Here is a 14,645-nt window from a genome sequence, read left to right as displayed (position 1 = left end):
AGCTGTAGTTATAGTATATCCCACAGTGCACCCTTTCGTCCATACTTCTCTGCTTGCAAATGTTCATTGCAATGAGTCCTTGGTCTGTTCGAGGTCTCTGACTTCTGCTACTCTATCACTACTGGAACCTCACTGGGACTCCTCTCAGATATCATGTTGTTGCTGTGTCATGGAGATCCTGTAGTTTTGGATCTGTAGGACTGGGCCCTTAATACCCTCTAGCTATTTATCCATGGGGTAGATGTTGGGGTAGGCCAATTCAAAGCCCTTGATCTGGTCCAGAGTGGTATCTGAGATGGACAGCCTGGCAGCTCTCAGAGCTGGCTCACTGGCAGCCTCAGAACCAGAACCAGCTTGTCCCTGCTTCCTAGGTAAGGTGCAGGGCCTGCTCTCTCTAGTGCTGCAGCTGGCTAGGGGTGGGTCAGCTCTCTTTCTCTCATGCCCCAAGGGCCATGATGCCCAGGTGAGGTAAGAACAGTTCTGCACGGTCCTCATACACGAACATGTCTCCAGGTGGCAGTCCAAACCAGGGGCTTCTGCCTGGTCTTTGGTGGTAACGGATCCCTGTTGCTTCAGGGCCACAGACCCAGACTGGGCCCCCAGTGGCAGCACAGGCTAGGACCCCACCGTGGTCCCGGGTGACGTCACCAGCTATTCACATCAGGCCGTTCCTCACTATCCCTGAGTCTCCAGCTCTGCCTCTCTTCATTGAGCCCACATCCTTCTGTTTCTCTTTCTCTTTTTCGTCCACTTCTCCACCACTTACTTGCTCCTCTTAGTGAAGTCCAGGGTCTCTGAGTGTCATCTCAGGAATGATCTCAGGAGTGCTGTGCCCTGCTCATGCATTATGGCGCTGGGCAGAGATCATCTCAGGCATGGGCTGCCCTCTCCCCCAAGGCCCGCATGGCACCAGGCTGATGATAAGGCTTGCCCTTCTCAGGGGATGTCATGGTACTAATCATTCAGACATTCATAGGTCATAACACTGAGCACAGACATAGCCTCTCTCCTCTCTGTCACCTACTGACTCACATGTGACACAGAAGCCACGCCTTCAATGCTTCTAAGGGCCAGGCTCCAACTGTTTTTAGCAGGAATCAAAGTTACAGGTTGTACTATTTAAACATATTGTGACCCTCTACTTTTTCAGAGTATCTCGGTCACCTGGCACCTCGTTTTGCCAGGTACAGACCACCCAATGCCACATTGTGTCCCCGGAGTAGTCACCACCCTCCCGTTTGCTATAGTTTGGATCTTGAGTGTCCCTCAAAGGCCAATCAATGTGTTCAATGCCTAGTCTCCGGGGTAGCACGATGGGAGGGAGTGATGACATCTTTAACTGGTAGAGCCAAGTAGCCGGTTTTTAGGACAATGAAAGTAAGTACTTGACGGGGGCAGTGGGATTCTCTCTCTTCTCAGTATTCTTTGTTCCCTGGTTCCTGATGTATCTGAGTGTGCTTTACCATGTGCTCCTAATCGGATGCACAGTTCTGCCACAGGCCCAATGCGGTTGATACATTATGGACTGGAACTTTTACAACTGGAACTCAGACACCCCTCTTCTCTCTACCCATCCCAGTGGTTTGTTATAGTGATAGAAGATAGACCAACAAATCCTTTTAGCTTCTAGATTCAGGCAAGGAGATATAGACCTAGTCTTTTTAATGGAATGAATGCCAAGGGCTTTGTGGGCATCTCTTTGTACCACCACAGTAACATAATTACCTTCCTGAGATGCAGTGCGTTTGTGCAAACAGTGTTGCTCAGGGGGTTTTTAGAAGGATTGGAGGTAATCTTTGTCAGTAGTCTGTACACTTGCTTTAAAGACTGGAGAGGAAGCGTTTGCAGGTTTGTGGACCACTTAATTCCGAGAGAAGTACTTTATCTGTTGTACGTGACAGAAGCTATGGACATCAAAGAAATGGATGGCTTTGGCTGTGTTCCAATTGCTTTATTTGTGAACACTAATATTTTGAATCTCATGTAATTTTCAGATGCCCCGAAATATCATTCTCCTCTTGCTCTTTTAAATTCATTCTAAGATGTAAAAAAAAATATATAAATATGTCTAGCACACGGGCTGTGCAAAAGCAGGTACCAGATTTGGCCCTTGGGCTATAGCTTGCTGATCTAAGTAGGTGACTTCTCAGAGGACATAGGGCATGTTAGGGGATGAATAATTACACATATGGTCATTATACTCAGCCGTTCTCAGAGGCCCATTAGAGAGGCAGCTCGCTTCCTTGATGGATTTATATTTCTCAAGGGCACAGCTCTCATATAATTCAACGAAACAAAATAGTAACTGACATTTTAGAGACAATAGAAGTGTTTTTGCGTGTCACAGCTTAGTGAAAGATATGAAGGTATTATCAACGGAAGCTCAACTGGGTGTCCAGCTGAACTTTGTGATTAATTCACCTTCGTTGGCCGCAAAGGCCTCATCCAAAGCCGCAGCGGGGATGTCTCAATGTGAGTTGTTTGGTGTCCACATCTTGCTGTAACCGTGACTGGCACGACCACCTACTCTCACTTCCCTGTTACAATACTGAAAACTCCATTCCCAGCTATAGCTTAACTGCTGTGCTCTAACGGCGGAATCCAACAAGTTTTAGACTTTAAAGTTCTCATCTGTCCTCCTCCAATAGTATTATACTAGTGTTCAATTAGATTATGCATGTTACATTTCTGGAATGTAATAAATGCTTAACCAACATTTCCTACAGCCATAATTATCCTGGTGACCCATCTTGAGAGGTTCCAGGTTATATATTTGCTGCGATACTTATGGGGTATCACTTGCTAACTGTGAGTCTAACTTACTTGTTCATCATCAGCAGAACGAGGTATTTTGTCTTTAAAAAAAATCTATGTATAGTTTTATGGAATGAGAGAATTTCAACCATCTTTCTTGTTACTATGAAAACAAGTGATTGAAACTATGTGTTTATCATGCAGTAGGCCCTATTTGGTTAACAGAGGCTCTTTCTGGAGGTATTTTAAAAGACAGCAATTGCTTGGCTCAGTAGTACTAGACTTTCTGATTAAGTTCTTGAATATTAATTTTTTTCAGTGTGGTGGATCCAAGCCAGGGCCTTGCACATGCCAGAGAAGGACTCAAACCCTGAGCTACACTGCAGTCCTTTAGAATTTACATTTATGACATGTCCTTAGATGATGTCAATGCCTCTGGCTTGGATTCACTAGAGAATTGTTTGTCTAGGTGACCTTCAATAGTCTTCCTAATTTTGGCAGTAGTACACTTCATTTTTGTGCATTGTAGCTCTTAATTATTAGGGCGGTCCGTGCAGTCAGTGCCGAGCTGCAGAAGTGAACAATATAGATGAGACTTCCTCTTCTTCTGGATGTCCCACCCTAAGATGTACAATAGCCAGTAGGAAGTAGTCTGTACTACGGGTTACCCAAAGTACTTTATAGATGGTAGCGGTTGGTATTCTGTCTAAGCTCCACCCCTACAGCTACCTGGAAACCGCCAGGTATGCTCCGCCCCACAGTTGCCAGGCAACAGCCAGCTGCCTGACTATGTAAGGGGCTGCTTGCCCTCTCCTCTTTCTCTTACTCCCCTCTTACCCGCTCTTACTCTTTGTTTTTCGCTGCTCTTGCCCCCTTCCCCATCCCCTCCCTCCACGTGCCCATGGCCCGCCTTTCTGCTCCTCTACTCTTTTCTCTCATTAAACCTCTCCACGTGGAACCGTGTTGTCTGGGTGTATACTGTCTGGGCACAGGCCGAGATTTAAACCCTAACAGTAGCGTATTGCATTCTTCAGATAGCTCTGAGGGAGTTGTTACAATTATCTTTCTTTTTTCAAATAGGGAAGCTGAAGCAATAGGCCCAGCAGTGTGCCCATGGCATGACTATGCCCAGAGCTGAGGAGTTCACTTAGGTGGTTTTGTTTTAGAGCCACGAATATGCACAACAGCCTACATAAGTGTCTATGTAAGACACAGCAAGTATCTTAGTCTATTCTGGCTTTTTGATAATAATCCAAAGGTTTTGTAGCTTCATTAAAACAGAAATTTGGTTCACCCAGTCCTGGTCACTGGGAAGTCTGAGGTCAAGTTGTTGGCAGACTGAGTTCCTGGTCAGAAGAAGGCCTGCCCCTGGCCCCAGATCTCTGCCTCTTTACACAGTGGGAAAGAAGAGAGGACAGACCCTAGAGTCTCTTTCACGGGAACCAAATGTATCGTAGTCAAGAGGTTCTGCAGCTGGATTCCATTCTCGGCTAAAGGTCCCATGTCCCAGTACCATAGCACTGGGGCTTAGCACTTCGGCGTATGGATTTTGGGGGAACATAAGCAATCAGTGGACCATAAAGAGATTTGCTGTAAAAGAAAGCAAAGGGGGTCCATTTGGATACAAAAGAGCAAACTGGAATAAATAATCCACAGAAAGAAAGAAAAAAAAAAAGAAAAAGAAAAACAGTCCGTGAATCAACACAGCTGGAAAGGATTTTTTTTTTTTTTAGTTAAAAGCTGTAAACATCTAGATCTTTTGTCAACGCCCCTAAAAGATAGTTAAAATAAAATTGCAGCAATGTTATTTTTAAAAGTGTAGAAAGCCTCTCCAGAAAGCACGAAGTCGGCTGTGAGAGCGGAGGGGACATTACTGTAACGACTCCAACGACATTTCGCATCTGGAAGAGACTTCAGAAGGGAGCTGCTCTAACAAGGCTCTTGCTGTTCAGTTTACAAGTTCTGTGTTGTCTGGGTGGGGCGGGGGAAATCTCCGAGGTACATTGTATTTACACGAAGCCCTCCCTCCTCCACCTGATCCCTCCTGGTCCCGTTCCCACCCACTTCCAGACCATCCACAAAATCTCTTCCGTGTCCATTTGATGTAAGCAGGAGTCATCCAAGAGGAGGAAACCCCGATTGAGAAAATGCCTTCATAAAGCAATAGGTGAGCCTTTAGGGTATTTTCTTAATTAGTGATTGACACGGGGGGCCTAGTCAATTGTGGGTGCCATCCCTGGATGGTAGTCTGGGATTCTATAGGAAAGCAGGTCGATCAATTTACTAGGGGTAAGCCAGTAACCAGTAGCCCTCCACCCTGTTTGGGTTTCTGTCCCGACTTTTAGACGATGGTGTAGAGGTGTAAGTCGAACAATCCCCTTCCTTCCCAAGTTGCTTTGGTGATGGTATTTCATTACACCATTATGAAGCCTGACTGAGACGATAAGGTATCTAGCAAAATGCGTGGAGCAGAGTAAGTGCCCATCATAAGCATATCTTTTATTTTAAATTTTAAGTAAAAACAAACTTGTCTGAAAGATAACACAATCAGATCATGAGGTAGTTGTGTCTTTAACCCCCCCCAATAGAATTCTGTTTTTTTCATATAAAAGCATTTTCTGCTTTTCCTCACTTAGTTTTATATCTTCATGCCCAAGCTTTGCTTAATCAAGGAAAGCCTTTCTAACGAGCTCAGGTGCGAGCTTTCTCTCTGTCTTGTGCTTTTCTTTACATTTTTTATTTATTTTTACTTTATATTGGTGAATGTCTGTCTTCACCTATAAATGCCTGTTGCCCATAGAAGCCAGAAGAAGGCATCAGTATTCATTGGAGTTAATAGTTAATGATGGTTGTGAGCCACTGTGTGTGGGGAACTGAACCCAGTCCTCTGCAAGAAGAGCAAGTTCTCTTAACTGCTGGGCCATCTCTCCAGACCTCCTCTTTTAGTAGTGTCAGGTTTCTTAACAAATATGTTACTGGTAAGTTTTCTTTTTTAGGGTTAGTTTTTGATTCTTATTTTCCTACATTTCAAGAATTACCTTGAACCTAGACTTCAGTTCTTGTTGAGCATTTTCGTTTAGCCTCATCTTTACCACACAATGAATGAACAGTCTGATTCTAAATGGAGGGGCTCTTCAGAGGACTGTGACTGTGATCAACAAAGTGCCTTACCTGTCCCACAAATGAAGAGAATTAATTAGACCACTTCGCCATTAAAAATAGCATCTGTTTTGGGTTTTTTGAATGTTGGACGTGTTATTTCCTCATCCAGATCATTCATTCTTTGTTTTCACGATGTCAGATCTTTTGTAGAAATGCATGGGTAAAGTAACAGCTGTGCCAGCATTCTTTGCATTTCTCATATGCTTGCTTCACCCTGAGGGAACCTGCCAAAGCTCTAGATGTGGGAATTCAGTGCCAATCCATCCCTCAACTCCTGCTTTGTTTTGTGCACTATGGACACTCAGCATACATCGTGAGGGCTGTTGATAAGGACAGATTCAATCGCAGTGCTTTACTCTCATGAAGAATGCTTGCCCTTGTTCATCGTCTATACCCATCACCTCTCTTGTCCATGCTGATGGCTGTGTGGAAGCTAAGATTTAAATAGCCACCTATCTTCAGTCATGTGCCTGACTTGATTTCTGAGCTGTAATGTGAAGCGTGTGGAATAAGGAGGAACTCTCTATTTTGATACGTTTTTGTGTTCTTACTCATCACTAAAGAGCTGCGATAGATCTTAGTGTCCTGATGACTTCCTTCATGGTCTTAGTTTAGCTTAATGCTGTACTTTGTATTATGCCTTAGCGTTCACTGTGGTTTGCTTATGCTTTGGGTGTGTGCCCCAAAAGTTCATACTGGAAACTCCGGTCCCCAAGATCTTAAAAACCAGAAGGACGTTTTAGAGGTAGAGTGTAATGGGAGGGAATAGTGAAAATTTTGTTTCGTAAAAAACCCAGTTATGTTATGAGATTATGTTTTTGTTCTAATCCCAGGTATGGGGATATGGGACTGCTTCAGACTGTCATAGCTGCTATCATTGTCTACTGCTCTAGGATGGGAATGATTTTTGTCGGCTTCAGATAGTTTATGTTTGGGATTCTGGGGACTCTTGAGAGGGTATAAATGTCAGAGCCCCAAGAGGGCCTGTGGTGGCTGCTGTTGTCCCCGCTGCTGCTGGTCCCTGCTGTTGTGTCGATGATTTTGCTATTGATCGCTGGATTGTTTGATTACTAGCTCAAGATACCCTGAGGATGAAGATTGGACTTGCCCCTAGGAACTCAAAGCCCCTAATCAGCAGGAAGCAGGCTAAAGTGATCCATGCACACTTTCCCCTTTAACCTTCTTTGTCTCCTACCTAACATCTAGGGGTTGGAAATGATTAAGGAGGGATAAGGGTTGGAAGAGTGGTAGATATAAGAACCCAGTAAAGTAACCCTAAAAGTATGGTTATAGAAGGGAGCTAAATAATGGGAGATACGATGCTCAGAAGGGATTAAATAGCTCTTTTGGGGTCCTGGTTCATTCCCCACTGGGCAGCAAGAATGGTCCCTGAATTCCCTTAGCTTCCTGGTTTGGGATGAGCTCTATCCACGGAGCATGTGGCCAGTTTCAGTTCTGCTTCTCTGTCATGTTGTAGTTTGGTCCAGGGACCCTGCCTGGATGCTGGTGCCATTCTATATGGATTCTTCAAAGTTGGAATCATAAATGAAACATGACTTACCCCATAAAAGGTGCTGCCTCGGGTGTGTTACTACAGCAGTGGAAAGGACTGATACAGCACCCGCCTCATAATTTTACCTTTGCTTTACTTTAGTCTTGATTGGATCCACCTATCTATCCAACTGCCAGAGGAACAGGGACTTGAAAGCTGTGTGCGTTCTCTACTGAAATTCCATAACTCAGACAATGGTAGAAGTGAGACACAGCCTCTAGTACTGTAATTAGGCCAGTGTTCCTTAAACACACACACACACACACACACAGACACACACACACACACACACACACACACACACACACACACACACACACACACACATCGAAGGTTTGGCCCATAGCCCACAATCCATTGGGAAATGCTGACACCCATAAGAGATAAGTCTTACTGGGAGGTTCTTAAGTCACTGGGGACATGGCTTCAAAGAAGGCAATAGAATTCTCTCCGTATTTTGTCTCTCTTTGGCTATGAGGTCAGTGGTTTTGTTCTACCAATACATTTATTCCCTACCATGATGTGCTGCCTTGCTACAGACTCAAAGTCATAGTGTCGTTTAACCATGGTCAGTCTAAAGCCTCCAAAACTATGAGCCCAAGTAGACCTTTCTAAGTTATAAGCTGACCACCTCAGTTGTCTGTCATAGCAATGGAAATAGAGCTAACACATCACTGTCACACACAGAGCTCCAAACCCTAGATTGATTACTTGCTAGCTGCACGTCTGATGTATTATTGTCTAACTCCACTCATTTCCATCTCAATGATATCCCACTTCCAGGTTACCTCTCTACACCCCCCATCTCACATCTGCCCCCTCCCACTCCCCTTTGCCTCTATGAGGGTACTACCTACCCTCTCCTGCCCCACCGCTCTAGCATCTCCCTACACTGGGGCATCAAACCTCCACAGGACCAAAAGCCTTCCCTCCCACTGATGTCAGATAAGGCCATCCTCTGCTACATACATATCTGGAGCCATGGATCCCTCCATGTACACTCCTTGGTTGGTGATTTAGTTCCTGGGAGCTCTGGGTGCCCCAGCCAGCCAACATTGTTCTTCCTATGGGGTTGCAATCCCCTTCAGATCCTCCAGTCCTTCCGACAGCTCCCTCAGTGGGGTCCCCGAGCTCGGTCTGATGGTTGGCTCCAAGCATTCACATCTGCATTGGTCAGTTGCTGGCAGAACTTCCCAAGGAACAGCCACACCAGGTTCCTGTCAGCAAAGGCCTCTTGGCAACAGCGACAGAGACAGGGTTTAGTGTCTGCAGATAGGATGGATCTCCAAGTGGGGTGGTCCCAGGATGGCCCTTCTTTCAGTCTCTGCTCCATTTTTTGCCCCGTCTTTCCTTTGGACAGGAGCATTTCTGGATTAAAAACTTTGAGATGGGTGGGTGGCCCCATCCCTTGACCTGGGGCCGTGCCTATCTACTGGAGGTGGTAGTCTCTGCAGGTTCTATCTCCCCTTTGCTGTGCATTTCAGCAAAAGTCATCTCCATTGGGTCCTGGGAGCCTCTCATTTTCCTGGCATCTGGAACCTTCCAGTTATTGCCTCAGTTTTTAGTGCTTAAAATACTTTTTTACTTTCACTTGACTTTGTGGCATTAATGTTTTTATTTTATTAGTTTTTTTCTCAGAGTTTGGTGTTAAAATTTTAAAGGCTAAGCTAGGAAGTCCTTCCTGGGAGGATCTCAGGTAGTTCCGGTTAGGTGTTTGTAGCCCAGAATGGGAACCATCTAAAGGGTCATCTGGCCTGGATGTTCACCCTCACAGGCGTGACTTCTCCTATTGGCTCTCAGTTGCAAGTTCGTCAGAGTTAATCCCTGGAGCACCTGTGTGTGAGCTCCGAGCAACTAGCTCTCACACTGGCTCCTAGCTCCTGTTAGACTGAGCATCGCAAAGAAGAGACTACACGGTCTTTTTTTTTTTGAAGTGATTTTACCTTTATTTCCTTCATGTTAAGCCAATCATTAAATTTCACAGTGATTTCTGGGGTGGGGCAGAAGGAAGGCGTCATTCAGAGCGATGGAGGCCCTGGCCTGGCTGGCCTTACTGGGGGAGCTGGAGGAGCACGGACTGCCCTGCTGGCAGTTAGGTGATGTTCCGAGAGCGGGAGAGCTGATAAGCAATGTCCTCAGCAGCTTCCAGCTTTCGCAGCTCGATCAGGCCATCCCCGGCGGTGGCCAGTGAGTTGGCGATCAGCTCAGCCGCTTTGGAGTCACCCTCAGCAGAGATGATGGCCGCCTTCTTCTGCTGCTCAGCCTTTTCCACCACAAATCTGGCTCTCTCTGCTTCCTGCTGAGCCACCTGTTTGGCTTCCACCGCCTCTGTGAACTCCTTCCCGAAGGTCAGATGTGTCAGGGACACGTCATCCAGGATGAGCCCAAATGTTGCTGCTCGCTCTGTGAGGTCATCACTCACCTGCCTGGAGACCAGCTCTCGCTGGGTAATCAATTCTCCAGCATCGAATCGAGCCACCACCGACTTGAGGATCTCTGTGGTGATAGATGGCAGCACCCGCTCATCATAGTCCTCGCCAATGCTGGTGTAGATACGAGGAAGCTGGCTGGCCACCGGCCGGAAGAGGATACGTAGTGTGATGTTGACATTCTGCAAGTCTTTGCTGCCGGTGATGACCGGCACATTACGTGGTCGAGAGCGGCAGTCAAAGATGATTGGCTTCTGTACCCAGGGGATGAGGAAGTGAGTCCCTTCCCCTACCACGATGTCCTGCACGCCACGGAATCGGTCCGTGGCGGCATCCACGTTATATAGAGCAGAGTTCACCACGCCTCCTGCAACTGCTAACGCCAGGCCGAACTTTCCGATGGACTCAAACACTTTGGCAGCCATGACTCCTTCTGTTGCTTCCGCTCACACCTGTTTCCACTCTGACCTCCACATGAATTCCTCAGCCTCGCATACCGCCTACACGGTCTTTTTATGACTCAGCCTTCAGAGTTAGGTAGTGTCATGCTGGCCTCACTATCTTCGTTAAAGTAGTCATAAAACTACCTATAAATAAAAGAAGAAGGAATAGGCATCCCACAGTTTCGAAACCTTGAGGACGGCACCCTTGGTAGTTACCGTTAGAAAATGTGAGTTTTCTCCAGTTATTGATACCATTTGATAACTTCCACCTCCACCCTTAGAATGGTGATGGCATTGTTAAACCTGAAGAGAATTTCAGGACCACGACATTGACAGAACATATTTGCTGAACTTTCTTTCTCTTTTGAAGCTTAATTGTTTGGAGAACGATTTAAGATGACAAACCCCAGCTTATTTGCAGGCAATCTGGAACTCCAGGCAGGTCCACGAATTCATGGCTCTGAAGAAATGATTCTGAGACTGTATCCATATTTCATGGAGGTCCAAATGCTTCAGCTCCCTAATGGAAAGTTCTCTAACAGACTGTCATATCTAGTGTAACTGACCAGCCAAATTTAATTATTATTCATGCCACAAGGCCTAATACTCATTTTTTCCTGCAGAGAACTTGGCTTTGGTACCCACTGGTAGATGCCAGGCACTAGGTTATTACTGGAATAGGAAAGGAGTCGCAACTCACAGCTTCAGGCTCCAGGGTGGAGCGTTTAGAGTACAGGACCATGATTGCTGGACTCATTCTTAGTGGTGGGGTCCACACTGAGCTGTGCTTACAAAATGAGCTCGTCACACATTCATTTCTATCCCAACAAACAACCCACAGGGCCAACTTTCTTCTCCGGTTATAATTGAAGGAAAGCAAACAGAACAAAATTGCAATTATCTTTTATGTCACATTTATTTTCTTGTGAATTATTAAATGATTGATCACCCAAATGTAGTTAGCATACTTGTTAATTTGAGGGTGGAGAGGATGGAAAGTCTCATATTCATTTATCTAATGGGCATCACTAATTGAAAGGTCCTTTTGGCAGAACTCTGACTTTCCAATCAGTTGCTTGGTGGAAAGTTTTAAAATTAACATGAAGTGAAAGGCATATTAAATAAGATACCTGCTGCAATCTTGTATGTGTGTGTGTGTATGTATATGTGTGTATATGTGTATGTGTATGTGTGTATATGCATATGTATATTTGTGTGTATTACTTTTCACATTCAAATATATGTATGCCTATGTATGTGTGTATATGTATATCTGTATGCATATGTGTGTATATGTGCATGTATATTTGTGTGTGGAGTGTGTGTGTGTATGTATATGTGTGTTATGTGTATGTGTATATGCATATGTATATTTATGTGTATGTATGCCTATGTATGTGTATATATGTATATCTGTATGCGTATGTGTGTATATGTGCATGTATATTTGTGTGTGTGTGAGAGAGAGAGAGAGACAGAGACAGAGACAGAGAGAGACAGAGAGATTCATACCCTGTGATTTTGGTTAAATGTTATGATCTTATGGGCTTCAAATAAGGTAGACTGGGCTTCCTTTCCTTGTATCATGGCCCTTGGAAACACTTATCCTACGTGAAAAACTTAGGAACATCTTCTACATAACATGTTGCGTTTTGTTACCCCCACCCTGTTTACAAGCTGTCGATGTGCAGGGAATGCATCTCATCCTGAGTCCAGGGGAAAAAACAACTCGTAAGCTCAGCTTGCTTTAGTCCCCCCTACAATCAAACATCTTTATTTAAATCTCTGAGAATGTGTGATTGGGAATGCTCCCTACTGCTTAGTTTCAAGACAGAAAGCAAATTCAGTGTGTGGGTAAGAAGGGAAAGAAGGTGTTTAAAATCCTACTTCTCTATGAATGAGGTCTCTGTGCTTTGAATACACAAGGAAATGTTATATCTTCAACACCCCTGGTGTGTAACATTAGGCTAAAATACAATATGACGGTCCACTTGTACCACGTTGCAGTAAGAAAAGTAATACAAATTCTGTAGTACCAGGAAGTGTTCGTAAACCCCCAAAGACCAATCAGGAGCTAATCTGGTGCAATCGCACTAGGGTCTTTCTTCACAGGCTCAAGTTTGGGCTTAACTCACTGCCCCACAGGACGGTTCTGGTGAAGAAGCCCGGAATACTCATCGGGACAATGTTTTATAGGAAATGATGATCGAGGGTGAGTGTCTCTAGCCTGGCAAGCATCTAATTGGGGGCGGGCTACTATGACCTTTAACATGATTGGCTGGTGCTGGGAGCCAAACGTAACTTCTCCTTTCCTCCTGATTGGTGGGAGTAAAGTGCCAGGGGGTGGACTTGTAACCTAGAGATCTTGTTGGAGGGCAACCTGAAAAGTAGTGCCTGTTAGTTGACTTGAGTTCAAACTTACGTCAGGTTCTCTAAGATGGTGTCTGAACCCAAAAGATTTCTCTCTATTCATGTTCTCTTTGTGTTGCCGTATTTCTTTTGGTCTTTTTGTGTTAGCTGTGACTTGTGTGCTAAGTGATCTAATTACGTTAGCTCATTTAATATTTTGAATAGTATAATAGTGTGGTGGTGAGCTTTAATCATCAATTTGGCGCACATTAGAATCAGCTGGAAACGGAGTCTAAATATAGGATTATCTAGATGAAATTGGTCTTGGGCACGTCTATGATAGATCGTCTTGATTGCTTTAGTTGTCCCAGGAAGACATAGCCTGAAAGTAGGCAGTGCCGTTTGGGGACCCTCGACTGTGCAGCCGAAGAGAAGGCAGCTGTGTGCTAAGCATGTGACTAACCGCGGACATTTTTTCTGCCTTGACTAGGAACTTCAGATTTCTGCCTTGACAACTTTGCAAGGATGAATTGTAATCCAGACCTGTGAGGTAAAACAAACCATTTCTCCCCTAAGTGGCTCCCCCCGCTGCAGGATCTTTCATTATAGCCAGAGAAATGAAACTAAACAAAGCTATTTATTATGGCTGTAAATTCAGTAGAGTGAATTATAAAGCATAATTCCCCAAACTACCACAAATTAACATTTGCTTTTATTCCAAACTTGAGACACATTACATTCTATTACAGTGTTAGACATATGAAGTTTTTTTTTTTTTATTTTTTTTCCCTGTGAAAACCATTTCACCAATGGAAATAGGCACCTCTGATTCTACCTCAGGAACTGTCCATTCAAATTTTTACTTGTTGACTTGATCTAGATTGTGAGCATATGAAAGCCTAGGCTAAAAACTGGTCCTCTGTGAATTGAGAGGAGCACAAGAGCAAAGCCTTCCAAGGAAGTATAATCAATTTCAGAGGCAGTTAATAAACTGGACTTGAAATTAGACTGGAAAGATTGAGCAATACCAAAACAAAAATTATAACTTTAAGCACTTGCAATATGCCAGCAGCATTAATTATTTTCTTTCTAATTTTCAAAACCCCCCTGAAAATTGGGAATTATTATTTCCATTATACAGATGAAAAAAATAACTGGCTCAGAGGGATCATGAAGTTTCTTCAAGGTCACACGACCAGTAGTAAATTTAATTAGCAGTGTGTTCTTCAAGTATTTTTTTTTATTATGTTTTTGCTCCTTCCCTTTCCTTGCTTATTAATGGAAGCTTTCTCTTAGAGCATCTAGCATTCTAGGCTTAATATTTGACAGAATACATTTCAAAAATTCTGAGATGATCTGGGAATGAGAAAATCAATCCGATTGATCAGAACTCTGTTGATTGTGAAAATGGTAACAAGAAAATACAACAGTGTTACAACTGGCTCCATTAGGGGAGGTAAAGACTTGAGAGATTAGAGAGCTGATTGGGCAGTGTAGCCATCAACACACAGCTAAAATCTAGTCCCTGCGCAACTTTATGCCTTATTTTATTTGACTTGCTATCCATTCTGATTAAATTATAACAAACAATTGCCAAATCTCTTCTTCAGCCTGTGTTGTGTAGACAGCTCAAGGGATATGATCAGCCTGGAATAGTATTGGAGGTAAATGATTAGATTGGTAGTGGGGAAGCAGTCTGATTAACTGTGTAGAGCATTCTCTCTTTCGTGCAAACTGATTTAGTCCCAGAGCAGTTGCCGCTAATGCAAACGCCTACAGGAGATCTACAGCCAACGCACACACCCGGGAACACACCGAGATGCAAAGCTGTTGAGCTGAAGGCTCAGGAACCAAGCAGCACGGCTTAGTCATAGTCTTGCTTTTTAAAACACAGACCAGCCTAGACAAAATGAGCATCCCAAGAAGTGCTAACCCCAAGACACGTCTCACTGTATG

General features: G+C 44.3%; 1 non-coding gene and 1 pseudogene across 2 annotated transcripts; both read right to left on the bottom strand.

The window, feature by feature from the left end:
- Positions 1-942: 942 nt before the first annotated feature.
- On the bottom strand, positions 943-1,075 carry LOC120098691 (small nucleolar RNA SNORA17). Its single transcript, XR_015644485.1, has one exon. It is a non-coding gene; the product is annotated as a small nucleolar RNA SNORA17 (small nucleolar RNA).
- Positions 1,076-9,387: 8,312 nt separating this feature from the next.
- On the bottom strand, positions 9,388-10,394 carry Phb1l2 (prohibitin 1 like 2; annotated as a pseudogene). Its single transcript, XR_015643525.1, has one exon. The product of XR_015643525.1 is annotated as a prohibitin 1 like 2 (transcript).
- Positions 10,395-14,645: the final 4,251 nt, after the last annotated feature.

The sequence above is a fragment of the Rattus norvegicus genome, chromosome 19, assembly GCF_021556685.1.
Source record: "Rattus norvegicus strain SHRSP/BbbUtx chromosome 19, alternate assembly SHRSP_T2T, whole genome shotgun sequence".
NCBI lineage: Eukaryota > Metazoa > Chordata > Mammalia > Rodentia > Muridae > Rattus > Rattus norvegicus.
Note: the sequence above shows the minus strand (reverse complement) of the source record. Positions and strands in the feature narration are given on the sequence as shown.